This window comes from Kogia breviceps, chromosome 2 (genome assembly GCF_026419965.1).
Source record: "Kogia breviceps isolate mKogBre1 chromosome 2, mKogBre1 haplotype 1, whole genome shotgun sequence".
NCBI classification, from domain to species: Eukaryota; Metazoa; Chordata; class Mammalia; order Artiodactyla; family Physeteridae; genus Kogia; species Kogia breviceps.
In genome coordinates, this window is record NC_081311.1 from 56,388,938 (window position 1) to 56,411,934 (window position 22,997).

Sequence of the window (22,997 nt, forward strand, 5' to 3'; positions counted from 1 at the left end):
CACATAAGGTAACATATTCACAGAGTCCAGATTTAGGATGTGGACATTTTGGGAGGTTCTTTATTCAGCCTACCATAGACTTTAATAAATCATAATAGCCATTCCTTCTTTAGAAATTAGCCAGAAGCTTTAGTATATGGTTACAACAAACTTAATTCCAGATTTCCAGGATGAGACTCAATATCAAATATTGGCATTCCTAATCAATAATAATAATTTAGTGGTTACCACTTACATATTTGGTACTATAAGTGACTTCCAAGAATTGTCTCATTTCACCCCTAAAAAATGCCCTGTGATTTAGACATTATTTTATTTTATTTTATTTATTTACTTATGGCTGCATTGGGTCTTCGTTGCTGCACATGGCTTTCTCTAGTTGCAGCGAGCGGGGGCTACTCTTTGTTGTGGTGCACGGGCTTCTCACTGCAGTGGCTTCTCTTGCTGCAGAGCACAGGCTCTAGGTGCACAGGCTTCAGTACTTGTGGCACGTGGGCTCAGTAGTTGTGGCTCACAGGCTCTAGAGCACAAGCTCAGTAGTTGTGGTGCACGGGCTTAGTTGCTCTGCGGCATTTGGGATCTTCCTGGACAAGGGCTGCATTGGCAGGCGGATTCTTAACCACTGTGCCACCAGGAAAGCCCAGTTTAGACGTTATTATCCTCAATTTACAATAGAAACTGAGGCTTCAACAACTGTCTGACTTGGTCAAGGCCACAGTCAGCAAATGGTGGAGCTGGGATTTGAACCTGGGTTGTCTGAAGTCAGACTGGCCATCCAGATTGTTGGTTCAGAAATTATGGTCACCAGATATTCTGTGCATGGAAGAGAACGTGCTCTGGAAAATATAAAGAGAGCCTAATATACTGAAATGAAGCACAAGGAATACTAAGGAAGCATTTGGGGCCGAATCCTGGTTCTGCCACTTTGACCTCAATTTCCTCATCTGTAAAACTGGCTTAATAGCACTCGTCTCCTGGGGTTGGTGTGATTAAACAGAGATAATGCATGCAAAGCACTAGTGCTCCATATATGTTAGCTGGGCAAGGAGAAAGGCCAAGCGTTGTCCTAAGAGTCTCAGCGCAAGGACTAATGCTGGTCAACCTTGAGCCACTGCATTCTCCTGTCTGGACCCAAGTCTCCCCCAAGTGCAGTAAAAAAGATAGACTAAGCTGCTCTCCAAGGCCCTTCTTCCCTGATTTCCTGGGAGAGGACTGTACAGACATCCTCTGACTCCAGACCAAAGGCCTTTGGAGTGCAGCTTCCCAACGCTGCATTCTCATTTCTCAGTCCCAGGGCAGCCTCAGAATGGATGGGAATGTGTAAATAAGTCTTAAAGAATCTTGCTGAGAACCACTCTCCACAGATACTCTTCAAGCCTCTTCCAGCAGAATCATTTATCAGGCATGTGAAAACATGGCTGTGATTATGGGTCTGGAGCCTGGTCCCAAGCTGTGTTTTTACATGGGGATTAATGACTAGTGTGATCAACCAGGAAAGCTGTGCAAGCTGGCTCTCACAGCTTGTTGATGATGTCATCTGGACAGCTCCTCTGTCCCTAGAAAGAGAAGCTCCACCCCTCACCATCTCATACCCTTGCAGAGAGTCCCAAGGCCAAACACTGCAGCCAACAACAGACAGCACTGCAACACATGCAACATAGAAACAGACCAAAGCCCTGCCCCAGGTCAAGCAGCAGACTTGCACATCTCATGACTGGCTGATAAGCCACTAATAGGCAATGGGACCTTGGGCAAGTCACTCACCCTCTCTGTGCCTCAATTTTATCAACTATAAAAGAGACAAGGATGTACCTATTCCATAGGGTTTGTTGTGAGGCTCGAATGAATTTAAAACACGTAAGGTGCTTAGAAAAGTACCCAGACCACAATAAGTGCTGTTATTATGAGCTACTGTCTCTTTCTAGAACTTGGCTCGAAGACTCCTAACTCCTATATTCATGCTCTTTCCATGACATCAAAGCACGTCCTTCTACCAGATCAGCCCTCTGACACCACCACGTCTTCTCTCCTCAGCCAACAGAGACCACAAGGTCTGCTTTCATTCTCCCAACTCATCCAAAATAGCACCATTCTTTCATCAGTGCTCTCCCGGATGGCTTCTGGGCTTGTTATAACCTAAAGGAGTTAGTTATAACAGCCTAGGAGTTAGAAACTCCCAGCCAGAAGCTCCTTCTCTATGTAGTGATGAAGGCAATCAGGCAGAGGGAGAAGGCCCTCAACCCTTTCCAGAAAGCTGGCCGAGCCTGTTAGTCCCTGTTGGGTTTAAGTCTCCTGCATTCCCAGAGCCAGAGGGAAAGCTGTCCCTTGCTCCCCAGCCCCACCCGATTCTGGCTCACCTCCTTCAAGGAAGCAGGAGTCCTGTATAGATGCAGTAGGACCTGGTTGGCTGTTGTGACAGCCAATTAAGGACAGTCACCTTGTCACTGTGCCCATTAAAAGCCCTGATACTAAGCCCCCCCCAACCCCCCCCACACACACACAGCTTGTTTCTCCGGCGAAGACACGACCCTGACACAGGAGAGGTCCACAGGAGCATGGGAGAAAGGTTGGCAGGGGCAGCCACAGAAAAACACAGCCCTGCACAGCCAGCTGGGCCATCAGAGCTCCCAGACATGAACACAGGGTCCTAGTCTATTCGAGCTACTATGACAAAATACCACAGGCTGGGTGGCTTATAAACCACAGAAATTTTTCCTCGAAGTTCTGGAGGCTGGAAGTCCAAGATCAAGGCACTGGCAGTTGAATGAGGGCCGTCTTGCCCGCTGCAGGCTTCTCATTCTGTCCTCTCATGACAGAAGGGGTGAGGGAGCTCTCTCCGTCTCTTTTATAAGGATGTTAATCCCAACCATAAGGGCTCCACCCTCATGACCTAGACACTACCCAAAGGCCAAGCACCTTCTAAAAGCATCACCTTGGGGACTGCAACATATGAAAGGGTGGGTGGGGGGAGGGGGGTTGCTGGCAGACACACACCTTCAGACTGTAGCACACGGTACAACAACACAGCCTACAAATAGGCCAAGAGTCTTTGTGACCTAGAATGGGGAACACCACGCAGGGAGGAGCAGGAAGGGGGCCAGGAAGCAGAAATGAAGCCCTGGGTATGAAAGAGGAAGGTGGGAGGAGCATATCCAGGAACCCCACTCCCCACCCCTCCTTCAGGAATTGAAGTAAGCAGCTGAAGCAAAGGCCATGAGAACATTATTTCCCAGGCACCCCTTGACCAGCGAAATCTGTTTTTCAGAATTTCCAAATTACATAAGAGGGCATTAGGCCTGGGTTCAAATTCAGATTGTGCCGCTTACTGGCTGTGTGACCTTCTACAAGAACTTAACCTCTCTGGACTTCCATTTCCTTATCTGTAAAATGGATTAAAAACAAAAATTCTCTCATAGGGTTGTTCTGAGGATTGAAAGGAATAAAATATATACCACCCCCTTCAGATGGTCTCTGGTCTACAGTTAGCTTTCAGGAATGGTACCCAGCACAGCCCTAGCACTGTTAAGCACTCAATAAATACTTGATGAACAAATGCGTGTTTCTTCTTCACTTGTGTGATGGTAGTAATCAGGCCCTTTATTCCAGCCAAGTTATGGGAATTAAATGAGATTCCATAGGTAAAGTGTTGAGCACAGTGCCAGGTATATGGGAGCTGCTCAGGAAATAGTGTTATGAGATTCTTGACTAATGTGGATATGTGTCTCTCACTGTGCCCTCCCTCCCTCATGGGCTCAAAATGATGTGAACTCAGAGAGAAACCCATCAGTGAACTGTAGTCTTGTGGGCCTCCCCTGCTCAGAGCCTACAGAAGCCAACTGCCCACTTGGAGAAAACAAGACCACAAAAAAACTGAACCTGGTTCTGCTCTCCTGTCCATGGTCTGAGTGAGACAAATGGCTTCAGCTTGGCCCTCCACAGCAGGTGTGTTCAGGCATACCTGCCCTGCCCACATCCCCAAGTGTCCATGTTTGCACCACATGTTCTGTTCTGAATGGACGAGAGATAGATACCTAAGGACATCTAAGTTCACTGGCTAATCAGTGACCAATCAGACTTTTTTCTCTCAAGAATCTGGACCACGTTAGACAGTGATGGGCATTTGGGGTTGTGTAGAGTCATGTTGGCCCTATAGCAAAACCAAGCAAGAAGGCCGGAGGAGAGGGGTGTGCCAAGCAGAGACACCATGAGTAAGCAGAGAAATCCTGCCTGCAGAGAGGAAAACACGAGAGAGGCAAAGAGCAAAGCCCAAGGGAGATGGAAAACTCGAGACAGAGACAAGCTGCCTCACTTTCGGGGGGCCTCCCAGATCTGATTCCCATGAGCTGGCTGGGCCCACTTTCCACCTAAGAACTCTGTACTGCTCCAGTAATCATGCCCTGCCCTACTACTCCCAGTGTGTGCGCTGGCTCACATGGACTGCATTCCATGCAACCCCATGATCCCCACCTACAATAATGATGACAAAGGGCACCCGCCAAGGAGCAGGGGTGCATCTTTCAGGAGCCTCTTCGCCCTGGTGTAAGGGACCAGACTCCATGGCTGTCTCAATGTCCTTCGCTCCACCCTTCCCATGGGCCCAAGTCTCACATGCCTGTAAAGACAATCCCAAGTTCCTGGGCAGTATGCAGATTAGGCAGCCACAGAATTCAGGGTGTTAGAGCTCAGCTGTCTTTAAAGATAAGAGGAGGTATCTGCAAAAATATTCCTGGAGTTACTGCCCTTCACTGAGAAAGCTTCAGTGCAGCCACATGATGGATTGTTTGTTTTGGTCTCCTGGAACTGAAAGAGTCTCCTCCACCAAATAAAAATATAACCCTTCAAGGCCACTGCATCATTAGCCGAGCAAGCCACTTGGAGTCAAAAAACTTGGGATTCCAATTCTGGCTCCGCTACTGTGACTTGGAGCAAATAACTTAACCTCTCTGTCGCTCAAATTTCTCATCTCCTAGGAGATAGTATCTGACTGGTATGGTTTGGAGAAGATTCAGCAAAATAAGGTATCTAATTAAAAATATTAAAAAAAAAAAAAAAAATATTGTAAGAGGTTGTCTATCTCTCTGCCTTTCTTTGTAAGTGACTGGCAACAAGTAGGTATTGTCTGGATAGGGACAGCTGCCTGGTTGACTGGTTTTAAGAAACCCATTAATGACAGAGAAAAACCCACTGAAACGGGAGAAACTCAGGTGGAAGTGTGAATAATGTTTTACATTTTTGTAGGAGTTTATCTTTTAAAATATCGTCTCACAACCATTCTGGGATACAAAGGGAGGCAGAACTACTATTCTCAACTCACAGAAAGCATCTGACTTCCGCACTGCCTTTTCCATTCCTCACCAAGAGGACTGGGGAGCTGTTTTTTTTGTTGTTGTTTTTTTTTTTTGGCCATGCCATGCCTTGTGGGATCTTAGTTCCCTGACCAGGGATAGAACGCGTGCCCCCTGCAGTAGCACCAGGGAATTCCGTGGAGCTGCTTCCTTTTGTCCCTGGGCATTCAGAGGGACCCCTGGCTCTGTGGATCTCTGAAAGCCAGGCTGGGGAGCCTCTGCCCAATGGAACAACAGATCACTTCTGCCAACTACAGAACCACGCTTAGGTGGACGCAGTTCAGCACCTTTCCCCACAAGTAGATTGGAAGCCACCAGGAATTAAAAGAGTGGGATCTCTACAAAAAATCTACAAACAATAAATGCTGGAGAGGGTGTGGAGAAAAGGGAACCCTCTTGCACTGTTGGTGGGAATGTAAATTGATACAGCCACTATGGAGAACAGTATGGAGGTTCCTTAAAAAACTAAAAATAGAACTACCATACACCCAGCAATCCCACTACTGGGCATACACCCTGAGAAAATCATAATTCAAAGAGTCATGTACCAAAATGTTCATTGCAGCTCTATTTACAATAGCCAGGACATGGAAGCAACCTAAGTGTCCACCCACAGATGAATGGGTAAAGATGTGGCACATATATACAATGGAATATTACTCAGCCATAAAAAGAAACGAAATTGAGTTATTTGTAGTGAGGTGGATGGACCTAAAGTCTGTCATACAGAGTGAAGTAAGTCAGAAAGAGAAAAACAAATACCATATGCTAACAAATACATATGGAATCTTAAAAAAAAATGGTTCTGAAGAACGTAGCGGCAGGAAAAGAATGAAGTCACAGACGTAGAGAATGGACTTGAGGACACAGGGAGGGGGAAGTGTAAGCTGGGACGAAGTGAGAGAGTGGCATGGACATATATACACTACCAAACGTAAAACAGCTAGCTAGTGGGAAGCAGCCGCATAGCACAGGGAGATCAGCTTGGTGCTTTGTGACCACCTAGAGGGGTGGGATAGGGAGGGTAGAAGGCAGACACAAGAGGGAGGAGATATGGGGATGTATGTATATGTATAGCTGATTCACTCTGTAATAAAGCAGAAACTAACACACCATTGTAAAGCAATTATACTCCAATAAAGCTGTTTAAAAAAAAAAGTAGAAATAAAAAAAAAATTTTTTTTAAAGAGTAGGATCTCTAGAAATTGGCTGTCCAAATTCAAAGCCTTACCCTGTGTGACCTTAGACACTTTGCTTACCCTCCCTAAGCATATTTCCTCCCGCTGGAATAGTACTGATCTGATGAGGCAGTTGTGAGGATTAAGTGAAATAATTATTCAAGACAGTTCAGCCCTGAGGCAGGTTCACGGTAAGGGCCCGACGAACATCGGAGCCCCTCATCCTATAGAGGTGGCTATCTGTGACACCAAGTGCCATTAAACATGCGCATCACATAACCCACTCTCCCAGCCTGCACCAGACTATGAACCCCTTGGGAGCAGGAGCTGTATCTTATTTGTCCTGCTATCCCCCAATTCCCAGCACAAGCTCTCACATAAATTGTAAGAAGAAACAAATGAATGGGTTCCTTACAGCACCTTCAGCTCTCAAATTGTTTTGTCTCTGGTCATGAAAATGCATTCTGTGAGCCCACTCCTGTCACCTGGGAAAGTCAGGGACCTACGCATGGCCTTGGGACTAGGACTTCTATCCAACCAAAATGTAATTACTCCCATCGTAGATAATGCACACGGATAAGACTGGAGCCAGGGAAAGTGGGCAGGGACGCCCAGCTTCCTCTGAGCCCCAGGAACAGATTCTCAGCTGGGACACTGGCTTCCTGCCAATCTCTCTCAACACAGACAGACACAGACAAACACGCATTCATATGCACATGCATACACAATCAGGCCAGGGAAGAAAGTCTCCTAGCTGACCTCACCTAGAAGGCCCCAATCCTCCTGGACAGTTGGGTAGAGGCCAGGAGTTGTGGGAGTTGGGTCAGGCACGGATCTATAAGGATAACTTGGGGCCCATAGGTGGGTCCTTTTCTCTGAGGGTGTGTCTGGCCATGTGCAAAATGTCAACGCCAGCAGAGATGGATCTACCTAGGCTGCCTACTCAAGGGATCAGATGGAATCTGGAAACCAGATTCTGAAACAAACTGAGGCCAAAAAGCAAGCAAAGGGAAGTCACGAATCAAGGAGATTCGGAATTCAGACCAAGAACTGAGCCAAAGGGAAGGTCAGGGTGAGGGCCCTGGGATAGCTGCCTTATCCCAAATACCTTCCCATCATCAAATGGTTCCTCCAGGCCACCTCCCCCAGGAGAAGACATAACCATACTTACCTATTGGTGGCATAATGTCAAAGTAGGAAGATACCATGTGATCAGCCACCCCACTCCATCAATCATCTTATGGTGGGATGGATGGCAGGGGGTGAAGGCTTGTTGAAGAGCTGTCAGCCACAACTCCTTGCAGGAGGACCGGGAGGAGGAAGAGGTCAGGACAGAGACAGGAACCAGCCCGTCTCTTACCACTCCCTACCCTGCATATTAGACCCCAGGAACACAGAACTGTTCCAAGTTCTCAGCATATTCCATGCTATTCCATGCCTCCATGCCTTTGTTCTTGCTATTCCCTTTCCCCAGGATACCCTTCTTACATTTCTTACCCTGCTAGTTATTACAATTCAAGACTGAGCTCAAAGATCATTCCCTCCAGGAAGCCTCTCCTGAGTGCCCAAGTGCTTAGGGGCTAGTGAACTAACCTCTAAGGCCTCCCCACCCACATCCCTTAGATCTTACCTTTTCATACCGAGATTCTCTCCCTTAGGTCTATGGCCCCCACTGGACCTAGAGCTCCTTGAGGGCAGGCACCATTTTTAGTCATCCTTGGATCCTCAGTACCTATCACAGGACTTGGTGTATAGTAGCTGCTTGATTAAGTGCTTGTTGAGCAAGTACTCATGACAGAGAAAACACTGGTTTGGATTGTGGAGGCAAGAAGGGAAGCAGAGATGAAGAAGTTAGATACGAGCATAATGAAATCTGGTGGGATGTCCAAGTGGAGACAGTCACAGAGAGCTCAGGGCTGCTGACAGAAGCTTGGAGGTCTCCCACGTGCAAGTGATAATCAGAGGCACTGAAGCATCTGAGCTCTTTAGGCTGGGAGGTGTCTTGCAGGGTACGCGAGAAGGATGGGAACCCTCATGATGTTCCTAAAATGGTTCCAGTCATACATAAACCCTCACTCTAAATGTGTGCAACAGGATGTCAGGGCCTCAGCTGCTCCTGTGAAGCCATGTGGAGATTCAAAGGAGAGATGAGCTGAAGCCCAAGGACATCCCAAGAAGCAGTGCCCCACCCAGAAAGGAGATAGGGCATGCACCATTCATGGGGCTGAAGGGAGGCCTGCTGCCTCTCTCTGGGAGCATCTTCAGTGATGGATGGTGTTGGCATGAGATGGACTCTGCCCCAAGGACGCCAGCCCCCCATCTATACACAGACTACCAGGTCAGCCATGGCAGCAAGCCAAAACAGAGATGCCTCCCACAACCCTGGGGACTGCTTCCCTAGGACACCCTGCCTCTGCAGCCCATGGTCCCTGCCTGTGAATTTGAAGGAGACCCAAGGCTCTGGAGCTGGAGGGGAATGAGAGAGCCAACACCACCCCCTCCCCACTTCAATCATCTGAGAAGTGTCTGGCCTACTGCAGGCCAAGGGGAGGGGTTCAATTCAGAGATGAGCCAGTAGTTTTGAACCAGCCTGGACCATAAAGCTATGGACTCCACTCGAGCTGATGTTAAGGATAATTTGACAGAGCTCAGCAGAAAGCAGTGCGTGGAGAAAAATAAACTCATTTCACTTCTCTATGCCACCAAGTTGACACTTGTCAATAAACCAGTTACACTGAGGCCAGTGTGAAAGCCCCTCTCTGGGCTGACGGGCAAAGGAAAGACGGAAGAGGTAGAGAATTCTCAGCCCCCACCTCTGTTTCTCAGTAAGACAGAACTTAAGTCAAAACCTCCTCCGTCTTAATTACCAAACAAAAAAATAACCAGACAAGCCTCTCACTGTATGTCTTTATTTACACTGTCATCTGCTCCGGCATTTTAATATCCAAATTTCCGTTGGAAGACAGCTGCCTAGATGTTCACACCCCGTTCTAATGGTTTAATACCCTGGGTACGGGAGCATGGAGGGGGCTGCAAGGAAGGAGGAGGGGTGAAAGCCGCCACCACACTGAGCACAACTTTAGAACAAATGGGTTTGAATATTCATTAAACAACATTTAATTTAAACACCCAAACTCTGAAAGCAGCAGCATATGGCCTGTTTTATTTTACATAAACTGAATAGGAGGTTGGGCCATTAGCTTCTGCAGACACAATGTTCATCACCAGTGAAGAATTCTTTCCTTTGGGGATGTCCCTGGACAGTGCTGGCCCCGCGCCCCGCTGCCCCCGTGGGCTCAGAGAGCCAAAGCTGAGGGCTCCCTGGCAGCCCACTCGTGGTGGTACAGCAACATCAACGAAATACCCATCACCCAACCCATTAGGGGACAGATCAGAACTTCATCAAGCAAAGGAAGGTTCTGGAGGCCTCCTGGCCCCTTGGTTTATGCCTTGGGAAAGTGGGTTAGATAGAATTCTGGTCCTCCTGGGGGCTGGGTGGCAGTATCCAGATGGCATGAACCTGGCCTCTTCTGCCCTTGCAGCAGTCATGCTAGGCCCTGAGGCTTAGGATTGTGCACATGTTTATACAGAAGGCTCTGAGTACAAAGCTAGATGTGTGTGTCCACACGCTTGTGCATGTGAGCATGTGTGAACATGCATGTGCACTTCTGTGGTGGGAGGTACACACATGGCCCCAAGTGTCTGACCTGCATGTGTCCATGCACACATATAAACAGTGTCTCTCTGGGTGTGTCGGCAGCTGGATATGTGTGTGCACGAACAACAGGTTGACCTGGAAGGTGGAAGGTGTCCTCCATAGCTCTTTGTGCAGGTATGAGGATCCCAGGTGTCTACATCTTCGTATGCACCTACATGCACACATCCTAAAAACGTATATGCATGTGTGTGTGTATGTAAGGGTTTTGGTTTTGTTTTGTTTTACTCAACGGTTCTTAACTTGGGGCCCACAGACATCCCCCATGGGGTCCATGGATAGAACGCAGGGGACTGTAAACTTGGATGAGAAAAAATTACATCTTTATTTCACTATCTCTTTTCTAAATTATGAATGTAGACAACACCCCCCAGTAGTCTGATCAGATCCAGTGACTTTGCTACCAACAGAAAGTACAAATATTTTCATAGAACATCACAGCTATTAAAGGTTATCTTGTTATGTCCTTTATGCTCACCATGACAACTCTGAATTATATAGTAGTTATTGGACCTGCCACAAGATACTCGTATTATTGCATTAACAAAGAAGCATATATGGGACTTCCCTGGTGGTCCAGTGGTTAAGACTCCACACTTCCACTGCAGGGGTTGAGGATTCGATCCCTGGTCAGGGAACTAAGATTCCACATACTGCATGGTGCAGCCAAATAAATGTAAAAAAAAAAAAAAAAGAAGCATATATGGCACTTCATCACAATTTTTTAATATTTTGCTATGTGTACTTGAACAGAATTGGTTTTCTTTGTAAGTTCATGTTTTTTATGCATTTATAAATATTCCAGGAAGGAGCCGTTGGTCACCAGCCTATCCAGGAGCAAAGAAAAGGTAAAGGCCCCGAATGCAGGGATGGCATGGAGTCACCTGTGGTCCAGAAAGCAAGCACTCCCAGCAACCCACATGGACGTGTGCATGGCTCACTAGCAGAGGCGGGACTGGGGCCTTTCCCTCTGAGCAACACACCCCCGCCAAGAGGGCACGTATCCACAGGGGAAGGGGGTTAAAAAGCCAGTGGCTCTAAAAGATAGATATCTCTCCATGGTCCCAATACTGCTAGAAACCATACAGATAACCCCAGCTGGCCTACTTTCAGGAAGAAAGAGCTCAGAGTGTCTCCTGGGCACTTATCCTCAAGGCCTGGTGGGATAGAAGGCTTCTCAGAGGGACTCAGGCAGGGCTGTGGAGCATGCTTCCAACAAAAGCCACACCTGGCTCTCATCATGTTCACTCATGCCTCATCACTGTCTAGCACCCAACGAACAGTTAGGCTTTCTTCAACGACCAGGACAGAAAAGTCAACTCAAACCACCCTAAACTGTAGACAGCATGTGCTAGGCCCCATAACTGGGACAACAGGTGCTCCAGGTATAGGTTTGAGCAGGACTCTGGCTGTTTCCCTGCTAGGCTCCTGGCTCGCCCTGCTATAAATCTCAACTCTGTCCTCAGGCTGGCTCCCTCATGACAGCAAAATGTCTGCAGCAGTTCCAAGCCTCATATTTGCATATCACACCATGTGGAGCAGGAGAGATCTCCTTCCAGCCATCAAACCGAAGCTTTCCAGCCAACTCCGAGTGGCCCAACCTCAATCAGTCACTTTGGCCAGGGGTGATTCCATACATTGATTGGCTTAGGTCTGGGTCACTGCACATCACCAAGCTATCACTATGGCAGAAGTGGATGCCATACTTTTATTGGCTTAAGCCGGTCAATACCCCGTTCCCCCCAACCCCACCAAGAAAAGCAAGTGGGGGATAGAATGGATGCCTGGAGAGGCAACTGGAAGACCCTCCAAGATCTGTCTTTTCATGAACTGCTAAGCAGGCATCTCAACTTTCAACCTAACTGGCAGTGCCTGAGGCAGGATCCATCTTATGCCCTTCTATTCATCAACCCCCAGGTGACCACTAAGAAAAGCGTTTCGTACATGAACTCAGTCACCATGGCAGGCCCTCAACCTGCCATCAAGTACAACAGCAGCTGTTCTCAAGTCACTGCCACACAGCCAGCCCCTGAGGCTTCTCCTCTCCCCCACAGAGACCAAAGTTCTTTAATAAGATGCCGCTGGGGAACAGGAAGGCTGCATTCTGTCCCTAACTTAGCGGGGAATTCTTTTGTGGGCCTCAATTTCCCCAAATGATCAAAGAGGGGATTAGACAAACGAAACCTAAAAGTTCTTCTCAGTTGACAGTTCATGCATCACAGCAAGGGGAGAGCTGCTAAACCTTGCCATTTGGTAGACCCAAGAACCCTGACCATCTCCTGTCTGAGATTCTGTCACAGCCTCCTGGCTGGTCTCCCCACTCCACCCCAGTCCTGCTCCCCAGACCAATGTACTCCCACACAGCCACCATTAGGTCGATCAATCATTCTGAAAGTATTTATTTATCCTGCTGAGCTCCAGGTACTACGCTAGGTGCCAGGATAAAACAGCAATGAACAAATTAGACACAGATATTTTAAAAATGATCCCTGCCTTCATGAAGCTTCCTTTCTGGTAGGCAACCAATAAACAAACCAAAAAAAAAAAAAAAAATTAGAAGCAAATTCTGAGGGCTTCCCTGGTGGCGCAGTGGTTAAGGATCTGCCTGCCAATGCAGGGGACACGGGTTCAAGCCCTGGTCCAGGAAGATCCCACGTGCCACCGAGCAACTAAGCCCGTGTGCCACAACTACTGAGCCTGCACTCTACAGTCTTCGAGCCACAGCTACTGAAGCCCGTGCACCTAGAACCCGTGCTCCACAAGAGAGGCCACCACAATGAGAAAAGCCCACACAGCCATAAACAAATTAATTAATTAAAATTAAATTAAAAAAAGAATCCACCTGTCAATGCAGGGGACACGGGTTCGAGCCCTGGTTCGGGAAGATCCCACATGTCATGGGAGCAACTAAGCCCGTGAGCCACAACTACTGGAGCCCGCATGCCTAGAGCCCTTGCTCCACAAGAGAAGCCACCGCAATGAGAAGCTTACACACTGCAACAAGGAATATCCCCCACTCGCCATAACTAAAGAAAGCCCGCATGCAGCAACAAAGACCCAACGCAACCAAAAATAAATAAAAATAAATCTATTAAAAAAAAAAAAAAGAAGTAAATGCTGAGAAGAAAATATTAAAGCCAGGAAGGAAATTTGAGGAAGGTTACAGTCTTTGATAAGGAGGCCAGAGTAGTCTTGAGTGAAGACCAAAAGGAAGGGAGAGCATGACCTACGAGGTTTACTGGGGGAAGAGTGGGCCAGGCAGAGGGAACACATGCAAAGGCCCTGGGGCAGGAGCAAGGCTGACAAGCTGGAAGAGCAGAAGCAGCAGCTGGGAGGGGAATGGGAGATCAGGTTTTGGGCCATGTGGATCACAGAGAGCCTTTTGGCATCTCCCTGAGTGACGTGTGCAGCCCCTAGAGGGTTCTGACAGAAGGGTGACCTCATCTGACTCTGACTTTCACCCTGTACTCCAGCTGCTGCATGGAGAATAAACTGAAGGAACCAAAGTGTAATCGGAGTGCAATAAGGGGATCAAGGCAGTAAAAAGGTAAGAAATGTGGGAGCTTGAACCAGAGGAGCCGTGGAGGTGGTGAAAAGCAGTCAGATCCTGGATATATTCTGAAGGAAGAGCCAAAAGACTTGTGGAGGGACTGGAGATGGGGAAGGTGAGAGAACGAGTCGAGGCCTTTTACCAGGTTTTCAGCCATAGCAAGCAGAGGACAAAGATGCCATCCACAGGTGGGGAAGGCCAGCAAGGCACAAGGAAAGCTGGGAAAACCAGGGGCTCGGTTTCTAGCCAGTGACCTTTGTAAAAGGAACCATTCCTCTGCTTAACATCTTCCCGTGGCTTACTAGAGCTCTGGCACTACCCGGTCCTGCCCACCCCTCCGGCCTCATTTCCACACACTCCCCAGTCCTGGCCCTTCTACCTTTCACAAACCCATCTGCTTTCTCTTGCCTCCAGGTCTTGGCACCTGCTCTTCTCTCACCAGGCTTGCAACTCCAAGCCCCAATTCCCTTATCTGCAAAAAGGTGACAGGGACTATTATCAGATGATTTTCAAGGGACCTTCCAGCTGCAGTGGTCTCCAGTCTGTGGCCTTGGGTTTCTGTGCCCTCCTTGCCTGGTGCCAGGGAAGACTAGCAGCACTCAGAGTCCAGACAAGAGTGCCCCCACTGCAGAATGGGTCACTCGCCGAGGGCCAGCCTGAAACAAAATGCCAAGGCTTAAAGGGAAAGAGCTTGGGAGGGATGGAGAAGCCAGATGCCTGTAACACTCTGAACAGAGGTAGGAATGACAAACAGCACGGTCTGGAGTAGACAGGAACCCCAAAGCCAATAGGCCTTTGCCCAAGCAGAGCCCTTCACCTGGGGTCCTCTTCTCTTCATCCCTGCTCATCCTACACAGTGGTTCCAGCAAACCTCTTCCCTGAGCTAGTCCACAGTCCCTCCTCTGAATGCCCAAGCTCTTAGCCATCCAGGCAACAGCACTCAGCTCACAGGCTCAGAATCTCAAAGAGCACCCTAGGCAAGCCCTCTCCTGGGGAGAGTGACCGGGGGCGGGGGGGAGGGGGGGCGCGGGGGCGGCAAGAACTTGACCCCCGTCACATGGCTAGTTGGTAGGAAAACCATTCAAACTCTGAGCTCCAGAATGTAAATCCAGGGTCCTCGCCAAGACTCTCCAAACTTTGCTCAAATCCCCTCCCTGAGGAAGCCCTCCTGCTGCCTCTGGCTCCTCCCCTCTGCTAGAAGTTAGTGGTGGACACATTGGTCTTCCCCCCTCACCTTGGGGCTCAAACTTCATCTGCTCACCTCCATGCCCACCCATTCCCACTCCTGACTGAGCTGACCTGGAGCCATATGTACCATGGGTGTGTCTTAAACTTTTTATGGAATCAGATCACCAATATACTATTCTCAAGACCTGAGCTTCCTGCTGGGGAGACACACCTTTACCCAGTGTACATCCTGGTTGTATGTGGGGCGGGGGGAGCCTGAGGGTCTGTGATCCAGGCCACGCCCCCAGCCCTGGGCTAACTCCTAAACCAGCCATCTCCTCTCACCTTCAGGATGTGAAGAAGTCAGAGACAGATTCCTTCTCCTCTCTGGCCCTCCCTCACTTTCTACCCAGGGATGTTATGAGGATTAATGGGATAACAGATGAAGGACCTCCAAGGAAACAGGCCAAAGTGTTGTTATTAAATTCCAAATTTAGCCCTCGGGATGAGTGAGGCATGACAGATCTGAGCTGGGAGCAATCCCAGCTACACGGACAGGAAGTCCTATAAAACCAGAAGCCATGACATATAAGCTTTGGGGGTCAAAGGAACCTTAAAAAAATGCCACAGGCCTTCACCCAAAGAGCCTGTAGGACAATCCACAAAGTAAGCAGCTAGACTCTGCTTGTATAAAACCAGTGACAAGAAGCTCACGACTCCCCAAGGCAGCCCCTGCCACCTCCATTAGCTCTGAGTTTTAAAAACTTCCTCCTGACCAGCCAAACCATTCAGCCACATTTTCCACACTCTGGCACAAATCTCACCCTTTCTCTGCGTGATAGCCCTTCACCAACAGCACCTCTCTCGGCTCATTTCCAACTTAAATACCTCCAGACCTTTCAATTAGGCCTCACAGGCCATTATCTGAAAGCAGGCCACCATCCTGATACTCTTTTCTCAATGGGCTCTACGTCATGGCTTCCAAAAATAACGTAACTCCCAGGAGTGGTCCAACAGGACAGGGCAGAACAGGACCCACCCACCATTCCTTCAGTCTAGGTGCCCACTTCTTACAGAGACAGCTGGAGGCAACAATTTGCTTTTTTTCTTAACATCCACAGCACACTGTGAAATCATATAATCTTATTCAGATTTCAGGCCATCATCCTTGCCATACATGTATCTGGCTAGTCATGGTCCCAAAGAACTCCAGAAATGACACCCAAGCTGGGTGGGACCTCCTGGGAACAGAACCACAGCACAAGGCTGGGCTCAGCCCTTGGAGCCACAATAATCTAAGTTCAAGGCCCAGCTCCACCACATTACTAAAGGACCCTCAGCAAATGGCTGAAATCCTAAATTCCAATTTGCTTATCTCTGAGATGAGGATAACACTACTCACTTTGAAGAATTATTGTGAGGACAAGAGAGAATATATATAATGTGCCTAGCACTGTAAATAGTAGGTGTTCAATACAAGAAAGGCATTATTGTTTATATTCAAAGTCTCATGGGAGCCCTGACAGCAGTTTCAAATGACAGAAAATCCAGGAAGTGGCTACACAGAACACTGATTTTCCACAAAGGTACCAATACAGTTCAGTGGGAAACCACAGTCTTTTCAACAAGTGGTGCTAGGACAACTGAGAAGCCACATGCCAAAAGAATGAAGTCAGACCCATCCTAACACCAGCTACAAAAATTAACTCAAAATGGATCATAAACCTAAATGTTTGAGCTAAAACTATAAAACTTATAAAAGAAAACATATCCATCTTTGTGACTTTGGGTTAGGCAATGGTTTCTTAGCTATAACATCAAAAACACAAGTAAAAGAAGAAAAAAAAAGTTTGTAATTCATCAGAATGTAAAACTTTTGCTTTTAAAGAACACAATCAAGAAAGTGAAAAGGGCTTCCGTGGTGGCGCAGTGGTTGAGTCCGTCTGCCAATGCAGGGGACACGGGTTTGTGCCCTGGTCCAGGAGGATCCCACATGCCGTGGAGTGGCTGGGCCCGTGTGAGCCATGGCCACTGAGCCTGCGCGTCTGGAGCCTGTGCTCCGCAACGGGAGAAGCCACAACAGTGAGAGGCCTGCGTACCGCAAAAAAAAAACAAAAAAAAAAAAACAAAAAAAAAGAAAGTGAAAAGACAACCCAAAGAATGGAATACATACAAACCATATATCTAATAAGAGACTTATACCTAGAATATATGAAGAATACTTATAGCTCAACAAATTGCAGCAAAATGGATGGATCTAGAGAATATCATACTACATGAAGTTAGACAGAGAAAGACAAATATTATACAGTATGACTTATATATGTAATCTAAAACATAATTCAAATGAATCCATATACAAAACAGACTCAAAGAGACAAAAAAACTTACGGTTACCAAAGCTGGGGGGGAGGGGGTGGTGCAGTGACAAATTAGGACTATGTGATTAACAGATATGATAAACTACGCAGGACTTCCCTGGTGGCGCAGTGGTTAAGAATCGACCTGCCAACGCAGGCGACATGGGTTTGAGCCCTGGTCCGGGAAGGTCCCACATGCCACGGAGCAACTAAGCCCGTGCACCATAGCTAACGAGGCTGAGCTCTAGAGTCCACGTGCCACAACTGAGCCTGAGTGCCACAACTACTGAAGCCTGGGTGCCCACAACCCGTGCTCTGCAAAAAGAGAAGCCACGACAATGAAAAGCCCGCGCACTGCAACCAAGAGTAGCCCCTGCTCGCCTCAACTAGAAAAAGCCCGCATGCAGAAACAAAGACCCAATGCAGCCTAGATAAATAAATTTATTTTAAAAATAAAAAAATAAACTACGCATAAAACAGATAAGTAACAAGGATTTACTGTACAGCACAGGGAATTATATTCAGTATTTTATAATAACCTATAACAGAAAATAGTCTGAAGGAGATATATATATATATATATATATATAGCCGAATCACTCTGCTGTACACCTAACACAGTACTGTAAATCGATATTTCAATTTTAAAAAAAGGACAAATAACCCAATTCTAAAATGAGCAACACTAAACAGTTTTCTAAATAAAACATACAAACAGCCAACAAGCACGTGAAAAGATGCTCAGTGCCACTAATTTTTTTTTTTTTTAAATGAGGACCACTTTTAAAGTGTTTATTGAATTTGTTACAATACTGCTTCTGTTCTTTCTTGGCTTTCTGGCCAGATGCACATGGGATCTCAGCTCCCTGACCAGGGATCAAACCCTCACCCCCTGCATTGGAAGGTGAAGTCTCAACCAATGGACCGCCAGGGAAGTCCCACCACTGATTATTATCAGATGCAAATCAAAACCATAATGAGAAACTACTTCATACCCACTTGATGGCTAAAGTCAAAAGTACAGATAATAACAAGTGCTGACAAGGATGTGAAGAAATGAGGACCCTCATACACTGCTGGTAGGAACATAAAATGGTGCTGCCTCTGTGGAAGATGGTTTGGCAGAACCTCAAAATGTTAAAACACAGAGTTGCCATATGACCTAGGATTCTACTCCTAGGTATTATATATAAGAGAAAGAAAAGGATATGTCCACACAGAAACTTGCACATGAATGGTCATAGCAGAATTATTCATAAAGCAGAAAAATAGAAACAATTCAAATGTCCATCAACTGATGAATGGATAAACAATATATGGCATATCCATACAACTGAATATTATTTGACAATTAAAAGGTGTTAACTGTACTGCTGTGTGTCACTACATGGATGAACCTTAAAAACATTATACTAAGTGAAAGAAGCCAGACATAAATCATATAAATGGTATGATTTCATTTACATAAAATGTCCAGAATAGGCTAATCCACAGAGACTTTAAAGCAGATTAGTGGTTTTCAGGGGCCAGGAGGGGAGGAATAGGAGACACTGCTAATGGTTAAGAGGTTTCTTTTCTGAAGTGATGAAAATGTTCTAAAATTAGATAGTAGTGAGTGTTGCACAACTCTGTGAATATACAAAAAACAACTGAGTTGCATACTTTAAATGGTGAATTTCATGGTCTGTGAATTATAACTCAATAAAGCTCTATTTTTTTCAAGGAATGAAGTAATGATACATGCTAAAATATGGATGAAGCTTAAAAATATTAAGTGAAAGAATACAATCACAAAAAGACCACACTCTGTATAATTCCATTTATATGAAATGAGTATGTCCCAAATCAACAAATCTATCGAGACAGGAAACAGCTTAGTGGTTGCCCAGGGTTAGGGGTAGAGGCTGGAGTAAATGGGGAGTGACTGCTAATAGGCACAGGGTTTCTCTCTAGCATGATGAGAATGTTTAAAAGTTAGGTAGTGATGATAGTTGCACACCTCTGCAAAAATCCTGAAGCCCACTGACTTGTACACTTTAAAAGGATAAATAGGGCTTCCCTGGTGGCACAGTGGTTAAGAATCTGCCTGCCAATGCAGGGGACATGGGTTTGAGCCCTGGTCCGGGAAGATCCCACCTGCCGCGGAGCAACTAGGCCCATGCGCTACAACTACTGAGCCTGTGCTCTACAGCACGCGAGCCACAACTCCTGAAGCCCGCACGCCCAGAACCCGTGCTCTGCAACACGAGAAGCTACCACAACGAGAAGCCCGCGCACCGCAACGAAGAGTAGTCCCAGCCCGCCGCAACTAGAGAAAGCCTGCGCGCAGCAATGAAGACCCAATGCAGCCAAAAATAAATAAATAAATTTTTAAAAATTAAATTCTCGGCCTCTGAGGGAACACTTCTGTACCAGTGACACTCTGTGAGACAGCAAAGGGTAATGAGCTGGACAGCGTGGAGAAGCACCTCAGATAATACTACAATGCTCTGTAACCTTAAAAACAGAAGGAAAATGGTACTGGGAAAACTGGACAGCCACATGCAAAAGAATGTGGACCTCTATCTTACACCCTACCCCAAAATCAATTCAAAATGGATTAAACACTTGAACAGAAGACCTAAAACCATAAAGCTCCTTGAAGAAAATACAGGCTGTAAGCTCCCTGGCATCAGTCTTGGCAATGATTTTTTTGGATATGACACCAAAAGCAAAGGCAACAAAAGTAAAAGTGAACAAGTGGGACAATATGAAATTAAAAAGCTTCTCCACAGCAAAGGAAACCATCAACAAAATGAAAAGGCAACCTACTGAAGAGGAGAAAATATTTGCAAACCAAATATCAGATAAGGGGTTAATATCCAAAGTATATAAAAAAACTCATATAACTAAATAGCCAAAAAAAAGAAAAAAGGCAATCCAATTAAAAAATGGGCAGAGGAACTGAACATTTTTCTGAAAGAAGACACACAAATAACCAAAAGGTACATGAAAAGGTGCTCAACATCACTAATCATCAGGGAAATGCAAATCAAAAACCACAATGAGGTATCACCTCACACCTGTTAGAATGGTTATCATCAAATCGACAGGAGATAGCAAGTGTTGGCAAAAATATGGAGAAACAGGAACCCCTGTCCGTTGTTGGTGGGAATGTAAATTGGTGCAACCGCTACAGAAAATAGTATGGAGGTTCCTCAAAAAATTAAACTACCATATGATCCAGCAATTCCAAACACGGGTATATATCCAAAGGAAATGAAATCACTATCTCAAAGAGGTATCTGCCCTCCCATGTTCACTGCAGCATTATTTACAATAGTCAAGACATAGAAACAACTTAAGTGTCCATGACTGGATGAATGATTTAAAATGTGACACGCACACATGGAATATTATTCAGCCATAAAAACGGAAATCCTGCCATTTGTGACAATACAGATGGACTTGGGGGTAATATGCTAAGTGAAATAGGTCAGAGAGAAAGACAAACACTGTATGATCTCACTTATATGTGGCATCTAAAACAAACCAAACTCATAGAAACAGAACAGATTGGTGGTTGCCAGAAGCAGGGGGTAGGTGAAAATGAGTGAAGGTGGTCAAAAGGTACAAACTTCCAGCTGTAAGTTCTGGGGATGTAATGTACACCATGGTGACTATTGCTAATGATACTGTATTATACATTTGACAGTTGCTAAGAGAGTAAATCTTAAAAGTTCTCATCACAAGAAAAAAAATTTGTTAACTATGTGAGATGATGGATGTTAAATAGACTTATTGTGGTGATCATTTCACAATATATAGACATATCAAACCATTATGCTGTATACCTGACACTAATACTATGCTATATGTCAATTGCATCTCAATAAAATGGAAAAAAACCCAAACACCTAAGGGTGGAATATTTTCTTAAAAGAAGAGCAGGAGAATATGGCACCTGAGTAGCAAATGGCTCCCTGCAGGCAGGAGGGGAGCCAGCTCAAGGTGAAGAAGCCTGAAGCTCAGTCCTCCCCCACAATGACAAGCTGCGGGACTTGGGAAAAGTCACCTGACCTATGCCTCAGTGGCCTCATCCAAAAAGAGAAGAAAATGGAGCATTATGTGCATGCAAAACAGAGGTGTTAGATCAACTGAAGAGCTTTCTTTCCTTCTCCAAGGGGGCTTGATGGAAAGAGGCATCTTGTTTAATGAGCTTCCTCCACCAAGGAGAGGTGCACCTTGAGTGTTTGCCTATTGGGCTGGGCAATTTCGAACCAAGCTCTCTGAACATCACCATATAAAGGGGGAGCCAGCAAGAGAGCTGAACCAGGCCCTCTCTTTTATCCCCTCTGGCTCTGAGATGAGCACATCTACAGCTCTCTGAAAACACAATTCCAGAAACTAAGTGCCCAGGCAGAGTAACTCAGCTGGGTGAGCAGTCACCATGAGGTGTTAGACGCCAATCCCTTGATTAATGAGGTGAATGCCAGAGCCCCCAACACTGTCACAGCCCCTCCTTCAGAGGCAATGTATTTTCAGAATACATGCTACAGCTGAGAGGAGAATAAAGTGTAAATCTCCCATTCTTCCAAGCATATGCAGAACAGAAATCTACAGAGGCAAATCCTTGCCTAAAGATCTGGACTTTTAAAAAAAAAATCCAACTTGATAGGTTCCACCTTCTGCCTTGTACCAAGTACCTGACAAGGCTTACTTAAATGGATACAGGAGATGGATGTCATGCAGCAGGGCTTATAGCTGCCCTGCAATCCCAGCTCCTTGAGTAGGACAAGCTATCTCCTCCTCAACCCCCCAGGGAAGCATTTTATATGTGGAGAGAAAGATGCTGAAAGCCACCTTCTCCGTACCACTCCCTTATCTAACACAAAAGAAAAATGAGGCCCAAAGAAAGGGGACTTGCCTGAGATCACAAAGCATGGCTGGGGGAGAGCTAAGGACTGAAGACAGGTCTTGTGACCCAGCACTCCACCCTACTCCCAAACTGTGAAAGAACAAGACAGAGGTGTCGCCTAAAGGGAGCACAATGAACTAGAATCTGGCCGCTGGGGTTCAAGCGTTCTTTCTTCCAAAGAAACTGCAAGCCCCTTGGCTGGAGAGCTACAAGAGGAATGCTATTTGCACAGGATCTGCAGAGACACTGCAGCACAGACGGGTAGACATTGCCATGCACGTGTGAACAGCAGAAAGCCCTGTAGGTTCAGCTTCCCTACAAGGGACGAATCCTATAAACAAGATTACCACCCCCATTAGACCTTTTCTGAGAAGAAAGAATGACCTCTCCAGTTGATGTGGCACCAGGCTTTTTACACGCTTCCACGAGGGTAGCAGCCATGACAGCATAACAGGCAGCATCCAAGCCTGTGCCCACAGTGCCCCCTCGTGGGAGTCTGCATGGCTCATGTGACCTCTTGGTTCCACCAAAGGGAAGGCCAGTGATGGGCCAGTCTGCAACACTGCCCTTCCTGGTCTCCACGACTGTGCCCCCTGTAATGCCCTTCTCTCCCCGCAACTCAGTGGTTCTCAAACTTCAACCTGCATCAGTACCTCCTAGAGGACATGTTAAAACACAGGTTGCTGGCCCCACAGTTTCCAATTCAGTGGGTCTGGGGTAGGGCCTGAGAATTTGCATTTCTAACAAGTTCCAGGGGGATGTGGATGCTGCCAGTGTCGGACCAC

General features: G+C 46.5%; 1 protein-coding gene across 1 annotated transcript in view; it reads right to left on the minus strand.

Moving 5' to 3' along the window:
• The window catches only part of RPS24 (ribosomal protein S24), a 440,821-nt gene that overhangs the window by 404,392 nt on the left and 13,432 nt on the right, over positions 1-22,997 (minus strand). The window lies entirely within an intron of this gene.